Raw genomic sequence first — 9,054 nt, 5'->3', positions numbered from 1 at the left:
TACTAGGAAGAGGCGTCTTTTCAGCTGGTACCCCAAAGTGAACTGATTACCTACCAAAGAATTCCGATCACCCATGAAATCAGCCTGAGACAGAAATATACACGTCTGGATCTCTAAAGGGGAAGAAGACGCTAGTGAGCAGGTAAAGCTGAATGGGAACAGCGGACTGATATAGGAACATAAACAAAAGGGGGAGGGAGCCACCAGAGGCGACTGGTGCGAAAGTAATGCCCTGATACGAGTGAGAGTGCCCTGCGTCTGGGGACCAGCATTAACTTGGAGACTGGTTGAAAGCACTCCAAAAGAGCAAAGGATTGCGGGGGGGAAATTGTGGGAATCGGGGCGGCTAGGGACAGGGGCTTAAGTCCCTGGTCCCAGACGGCCTCCCCGGCACGGAGGCAGAGAGAGTGCGGCGGAGAAACGAGATCCTGGTCCCTAAGCCGCCAGGGTGCCGGAGAGCGTGTGGGTTCCGGCTCCTGTGAGGGGATGGGAGATGCGCCGGTCTGCAGAACACGCACTAGCCCTACCACAAAGCTTGAGATGTGTGTGCACGTCCATCGAGCTCTCCTGAGTTACTAAGGCCCTGGGGGCGCTTCTTGACCTGCGCCATTGTTTCAAAGTCTAAGACGCGCGCGCGAATCTCTTCCCCGGACAGAGGCGCGCAAAAGCCCAGCCTGTGGTTTACGGACCAGTGCCCCGTTCTCAGTGCCCCAGAGGCGCGCCCAACACACAGCCACCTCTGAAAAGAGGTGCGCGCAAGCCGGTCACTCCCAGCCCGGGCCGGCGGCATAATATCAGTGTGCGATCACTGCTTGGAACCTCTCTGGCGGTCAGGAGCTCCCAGACAGCCGCCACTGCCTTGGCTTTGGGGACGAGCAAAAGATCCTGCGCCCCCAGGGTCTGCAACTTGGAACCTGCACTGCCAGCGTCCAAGGGGGAATTTATTCAGCTTCTGCACCCAGACTGAGGCTTCTCTCTGAGATGGATATCAGGAAGTGTTCCAGGGTGCACCTTGACTGCACCAGAGTTGATACACCCAGCTACATCTGTTCAGTATTCTCCCACCAAAATTACGAGGAGGAGGAATGCCCAACAGAAGAAGAATACAGAGGATGGACCTTCTGCAACACAGCTAATGGCTATCAATATAGACAATATGTCGGAAAGAGAATTCAGGCTAACAATTATCCAGGCAATAGCTAGGTTGGAGAAAGCCATGGATGACCAAACAGAATTGATTAGGGCCGAACTGAAAACGACCAGACAGGATGTTCACAATGTTAGGGCGGAGCTTAAAGCTACCGGGGAGGAGGTCCACAATGCTCTCAATGAGTTCCAATCTAATCTAAACTCTCTCAAAGCTAGGGTAACTGAGACAGAAGATACAATTAGTGATCTGGAAGACAAACATCTTAGAGAGAAAGGATCAGGCGGAAGCCTGGAACAAACAGCTTAGATCCCACGAAAGCAGAATCAGGGAAATAAATGATGCCATGAAGTGTTCCAACGTCAGAATTATTGGAATTCTTGAAGGGGAGGAGAAAGAAAGAAATCTAGAAGATATCGTGGAACAAGTCCTTCATGAAAATTTTCCGAATCTCGCGAATGAAACCAGCGTTCATGTACTAGAGGCTGAACGGTCTCCACCCAAGATTATACACTCCAAAAAAACATCACGACACCTGCTAGTCACATTGAGAAATTATAATTGTAGGTATAATCTCTTGAAAGCTGCCAGGGCAAAGAGGCTCCTTACTTACAGAGGGAAGCCCATCAGAATAACGTCAGACCTGTCCACAGAGACCTGGCAAGCCAGAAGAGGCTGGCAAGATATATTCAGGGCACTAAATGAGAAGAACATGCAGCCAAGAATACTTTATCCAGCAAGACTGACATTCAAAATGGATGGAGAGATAAAGAGATTCCAAGACCGGCAAGGCTTAAAAGACTATGCAACCACCAAGCCGACACTGCAGGAAATATTAAGGGGGGTTCTATAAAAGAGGAAAAATCCCAAGAATAGCATTGAACAGAAATATAGAGACAGTCTACAGAAAGAAAGACTTCAAAGGTAACTCGATGTCAATAAAAACGTATCTATCAATAATCATTCTCAATGTGAATGGCCTAAATGCACCCATAAAACGGCACAGGGTTGCAGATTGGATAAAACGACAGGACCCATCCATATGATGTCTACAAGAGACCCATTTTGAACCTAAAGATACACCCAGACTGAAAGTGAAGGGGTGGAGAAGCATCTTTCATGCCAATGGGACTCAAAAGAAGGCTGGGGTAGCGATTCTCATATCAGATAAATTGGACTTCAAACTAAAGACTGTAGTCAGAGATACAGAAGGACACTACATAATCCTTAAAGGGACTATCCACCAAGATGATCTAACAATTGTAAATATCTATGCTCCCAATATAGGAGCAGCCATTACTTAAGAAAACTGTTAATCAAGATAAAGAGTCATATTGATATGAATACACTAATCGTAGGAGATCTTAACACGTCTCTTTCAGAATTAGACAGATCATCGAAGCAGAAAATCAATAAAGAAACAAGAGCATTGAATGACACATTGGACCAGATGGACCTCATAGATATATACACAACATTCCACCCTAAAACAGCAGAATACTCATTCTTCTCAAGTGCACACGGAACATTCTCCAGAATAGACCACATAATGGGTCACAAATCAGGACTCAACCGATACCAAAAAACTGAGATTATTCCCTGCATATTCTCAGATCACAATGCTTTGAAACTGGAGCTCAATCACAAGGAAAAGTTCTGAAGGAACTCAAACACCTGGAAGCTAAAAACCACCTTGCTTAAGAATGCTTGGATCAACCAGGAGATCAAAGAAGAACTGAAACAATTCATGGAAACCAATGAGAATGAAGACACTTCGGTCCAAAACCTATGGGAATACAGCAAAGGCGGTCCTAAGGGGAAAATATATAGCCATCCAAGCCTTGCTCAAAAAAATTGAAAAGTCCAGAACACACCAGCTGTCTCTACACCTTAAAGAACTGGAGAATCAACAACAAATCAAACCAACTCCACACATAAGAAGGGAAATCATCATAGGGGACGCCTGGGTGGCGCAGTTGGTTGGACGACTGCCTTCGGCTCAGGGCGTGATCCTGGAGTCCGGGATCGAGTCCCACATCAGGCTCCCAGCTTCATGGGGAGTCTGCTTCGCTCTCTGATCTTCTCCTCGCTCATGCTCTCTCTCACTGTCTCTCTCTCTCAAATAAATAAATAAAATCTTTAAAAAAAAAAAAGAAGGGAAATCATCAAGATTAGAGCTGAGATCAATGAGGGAGAAACCAGAGATACAGTAGAACATATCAATGAAACTAGAAGCTGGTTTTTTGAAAGAATCAATAAGATCGATAAGCCACTGGCTACACTAATCCGAAAGAAAAGAGAGTAATCCCAAATTCATAAAATTATGAATGAATAGGGAGAGATCACAACTAACGCCAAGGAAGTAGAAACAATCATCAGAAGTCATTACGAACAGTTATATGCCAATAAGCTTAGCAACCTAGATGAAATGGATGCATTCCTGGAAAAATATAAACTACCAAAATTGAACCAGGAAGAAATCGACACCTGAATAGACCGATATCTAATAACGAGATTGAATCAGTGATCAAAAACCTCCCAAAAAACAAGATCCCAGGACCTGACGGATTCCCTGGGGAATTCTACCAAACCTTCCAAGAAGAAATAACACCTATTCTCCTGAAGCTGTTTCAAAAAATTGAAGCAGAAAGAAAACTTTCAGACTCTTTCTATGAAGCCAGCATTACCCTGATCTCCAAACCAGGCAAGGACCTTACCAAAAAGGAGAATTTCAGACCAATATCACTGATGAATATGGATGCTAAGATTCTCAACAAGATCCTAGCCAACAGGATCCAACAGCACATTAAAAAGATTATCCACCCCACCATGATCAGGTGGGATTCATCCCTGGGCTACAAGGATGGTTCAACATTCGCAAATCAATCAATGTGATACAACAAATTAATATGAGAAGAGAGAAGAACTACATGGTCCTCTCAATTGATGCAGAAAAAGCATTTGACAAAATCCAATATCCGTTCCTGATTAAAACGCTTCAAAGTATAGGGATAGAGGGAACATTCCTGAACCTCATCAAATCTATCTATGAAAGACCCACAGCAAATATCATCCTCAATGGGAAAAAGCTTGCAGCCTTCCCATTCAAATCAGGAACAAGACAAGGATGCCCACTTTCACCACTCATGTTCAACATTGTATTAGAAGTCCTAGCAACAGCAATCAGACAACAGAGAGAAATAAAAGGTATCCAAATTGGTAATGAAGAAGTCAAACTCTCTCTCTTCACAGATGACATGATTCTTTATATGGAAAACCCAAAAGACTCCACCCCCAAACTACTGGAACTCATACAGCAATTCAGCAACGTGGCAGGATACAAAGTCAATGTGCAGAAATCAGTGGCTTTCTTATACACTAACAATGAAAATACAGAAAGGGAAATTAGAGAATCTATTCCATTTACTATAGCACCAAAAACCATAAGATGTCTTGGAATAAACCTAACTAAAGAGGTAAAGTATCTGTACTTGTGGAACTATAGAACACTCATGAAAGAAACTGAAGAACACAAAAAGACGGAAAACCATTTCATGCTCTTGGATCAGAAGAATTAACATTGTTAAAATGTCTATACTGCCTAGAGCAATCTGTACTTTTAATGCCATTCCGACCAAAAGTCCACCGGCATTCTTCAAAGAGCTGGAGCAAATAATCCTAAAATTTGTATGGAATCAGAAGAGACCAAGAATCTCTAAGGAAATGTTGAAAAACAAAAATAAAGCTGGTGGCATTACCTTACCTGATTTCAAGCTTTATTACAAAGCTGTGATCACCAAGACAGCATGGTACTGGAATAAAAACAGACACATAGACCAGTGAAACAGAGTAGAGAGCCCTGATATGGACCCTCAAATCTATGGTCAATTAATCTTTGACAAAACAAGAAAAAATATACAGTGGAAAAAAGACAGTCTCTTCAATAAATGGTGCTGGGAAAACTGGACAGCTATATGTAGAAGAATGAAACTCGACCATTCTCTTACACCGTACACAAAGATCAACTGAAAATGGATAAAAGACCTCAACGTGAGACAGGAATCCATCAGAATCTTAGAGGAGAACATAGGCAGTAATCTCTTTGATATCAGCCACAGCAAATTCTTTCAAGATACGTCTCCAAAGGCAAAGGAAACAAAAGCGAAAATAAACTTCTGGGACTTCATCAAATTCAAAAGCTTCTGCACAGCAAAGGAAACAGTCAAAAAAACAAAGAGGCAACCCACGGAATGGGAGAAGATATTTGCAAATGACAGTACAGACAAAAGGTTGATATCCAGGATCTATAATGAACTCCTCAAACTCAACCCACACGAAACAGACAAACACATCAAAAAATGGTCAGAAGATATGAACAGACACTTCTCCAATCAAGAAATACAAATGGCTATCAGACACATGAAAAAATGCTCATCATCATTAGCCCTCAGGGAGATTCAAATTAAACCCACATTGAAATATCACCTTACACCAGTTAGAATGGCCAAAATTAACAAAACAGGAAACAACATGTGTTGGAGAGGATGCGGAGAAAGGGGAACCCTCTTCCACTGTTGGTGGGAATGCAAGTTGGTGCAGCCTCTTTGGAGAACAGTGTGGAGATTCCTCAAGAAATTAAAAATAGAGCTTCCCTATGACCCTGCAATTGCACTCCTGGGTATTTACCCCAAAGATACAGATGTCATGAAAAGAAGGACCATCTGTACCCCAATGTTTATAGCAGCAATGGCCACAGTCGCCAAACTATGGAAAGAACCAAGATGCCCTTCAACGGATGAATGGATAAGGAAGATGTGGTCCATATACACTATGGAGTATTATGCCTCCATCAGAAGGGATGAATACCCAACTTTTGTAGCAACATGGATGGGACTGGAAGAGATTATGCTGAGTGAAATAAGTCAAGCAGAGAGAGTCAATTATCATATGGTTTCACTTATTTGTGGAGCATAACAAATAGCATGGAGGACAAGGGGAGTTAGAGAGGAGTAGGGAATTTGGGTAAATTGGAAGGGGAGGTGAACCATGAGAGACTATGGACTCTGAAAAACAGTCTGAGGGGTTTGAAGTGGCGGGGGGGTGGGAGGTTTGGGTACCAGGTGGTGGGTATTACAGAGGGCACGGCTTGCATGGAGCACTGGGTGTGGTGAAAAAATAATGAATACTGTTATGCTGAAAAGAAGTAAATTTAATTAAAAAGATGGAAATGGCAAAAAAAAAAAAGAATATGAAGGACTTCCCACGCTGGGGCTTGTGAGATGCTCCAAACAGCAAGGTTTCCTTCTACCTGACAGTGGCAGTCTGGTTTGTTTGCTCATGGTGCCCCATATGGAATTTCAAGGCATCATCTCATGGATGCCTTGAAAGCACACATACATTGACCATTGTAGCTGAGGAACTTTGCAGGTTCGTTTCGTGGCTCTTGGGCAAAGTACCAACACCTTGAGTTACCATGGAGTCCCATGAAGATGGGTCACAATGCTGGTTTGTTACCAGGGAGATCATAGAAAGTGCTGAGGCTAATGGGCCGTGCAGGATTCATCTACCCTGAAAGTTGGACACAGCCCCATAAGCACCATTTCCTTCTGGAGACAGGAGATGTTCTGTTTTGGGTATCAGGGACCACATGTTGGATCATAACTTGGTATTCCAGAACAGGACTCTGAGAACAGATGTCTGAAGACCCAATCTAGGATTCCAGTGAAGTCCTAGGGGCATGGCAGTTTCAATCATCTGACTCAGAACCATTGACTTGGCTGTCTGCCTGGATGGAGGTGCTCAGGGTGTTTCAGACTGCACGTTTGCGTCCAGAGTGGTCTCCAATATTGGAGTGGGCTCAGTGGCCTGGCAGGTTTCTCCTAATCTGGAGGTTTTGGGCAAATGTGATGGGCATAGTTTTCTTGGGGATGACAGGCACTTTCCTGTGGTGTGTCTCCAGAGACCACATTCTGGTGGGAATATGAGCCATGGTTTTGGGAGTGAAGTCTGCAAACACAAACTGTGGTTAGGGTTAGTGGCGAGATGATCGCAGGCCCAATGCATAGACATGGAGGGCATCTCGTAAACTGTAAATAGGAACTGTAAATAGGTTGACTCGAAGGTGGTAGCACAGGCTTTTCTCTCTGGATTGTGTGTCCAGGATGGCCTCGGAATGCAGGTTTGTTCTCATGGGTCCATGGAAGAATTTTCCTCTATAAGGATCCTGGCGGCTTCCAATAGTTTGGTGCCTTTCTCGGGGAAGGGAAGAGTGCTGTTTTCCATCTTAGGGGTGCCCCAAACAGGGATTCCGAGATGGGCTCTGGGTATGGGCACCTGGAAAATCCCACCAAGGGTTAGGATATGGGCCTAGGGGCATACCAGGCCTGCAATGCGGGTACTGGAGGAACAACTGAGAGCGTTTGTTTGAAAGCATGCTCAGGCTGAGGATCACCATGCCTGCTTGTGCCTAGGTCAGCCCTCAGGAGTGGGCGTAGTCTCATTGGCCATGCATCTGGTTCCCACGCTGAGGATTGGACAAACATCCCACAGCCAGGATTCCTGCCATGGGGAAGGAGGAGTTCTCTGTTGTGCTTCAGGTTCCCGCATTGGTTGGGATTCCAACAATGGTCGGGGGACAGATGCCTGGATACCAAGGATTGGTAGAGATAACGGCCCAGGGCCATGGCCGATCTCTCATGCTGAATATGGTTCCCCTACCTCTGGGTGGCAGACATGAGATTGGGGTTCAGGCTCTTTCAGGCACAGCACTAGTGGCCAGGGAAAACTATTAATCAGCGATGTCTCGGGGGCTGAGTGGATTGATCCTCATGTGCACTTACTGGGCAGAGTCACCAGGTCCTTCTTCTTTCTTTGTGGAAGGCAGAATGCTGTGTTGTGTCTCCAGAATTCCCTATCAATTTATATTGCGGACAAGTAGGATGAGGATGGAATAGTAATACAAAGCTATGGTTAAATTCAGTGCGAAGCAAAAGGCAGTTCCAGTGTGCAGCTGCTGTTTCGAATATCCAGCACCTGAGTAAGGGCGGATGTCAGATGTTTGCTCACACTGGAGTTTGTGTCTATGATGATGCACAAATGGAGGGGTAGCGTCAAGGGACCATGGAGGATTTTCCACGCTGGGGCTTGTAAGATGCTCCAAATAGCAAAGTTTCTTTCTACTGGAAAGGGGGAGTATGGTTTGTTTTCTCTGGTTTCTCCATGTGGAAAGTTTGTGTAGCAGAGCACCCCACATGATGCCTGGAAAGCACCTCTCCATTGACCATTGCAGCTGAGTAAAATGGCAGGTTCATTCTGGTGACTCTTAGGCGATGTATTGAGGCCTTGAGTTGACAAGGAACCTCAAGAAGATGGGTCACAATACTTGTTTCTTACCAGGGAGATCATAGAATGTGCTGGTTGCTAAGGGGCCATGCAGGATTCAACTACCCTGAGGGTTTGACACAGGTTCAAGAGCACGGATTCCTTCTTGGGGAGGAGATGTTCTGTTCTATGGCTCAGGGACAATATGTTGTATCATAAGTTGGTATTCCAGAACAGGCCTCTGAGGACAGATACCTGAAAACCTAATCTAGTGTGCCAATGAAGACCTTGGGGCATGTCAGGTTCAATCTTCTGACTCAGGCCCATTGACTTGGGTGTCTGCCTGGATGGAGGTGATCAGGGTGTTTCAGACTGTGCATTTGTGTCTGGAGCGGCCTCCATTATTGGGCTGGGCACAGGGGCCTTGCAGGTTTCTCCTAATCTAGTGGTATTGGGCAAAAGTGATGGGCACTGTTTCCTTGAGGATTGCAGCACAATCCTGTCATGTGGCTTCAGATACCAGAACCTTGAAGTCATGTGAGCCATGGTTTTAGCCGGAAATCTACAAACACAAACTCAGGTTAGGG

The sequence above is a fragment of the Neovison vison genome, unplaced genomic scaffold, assembly GCF_020171115.1.
Source record: "Neovison vison isolate M4711 unplaced genomic scaffold, ASM_NN_V1 Scaffold_094, whole genome shotgun sequence".
NCBI lineage: Eukaryota > Metazoa > Chordata > Mammalia > Carnivora > Mustelidae > Neogale > Neogale vison.
Note: the sequence above shows the minus strand (reverse complement) of the source record.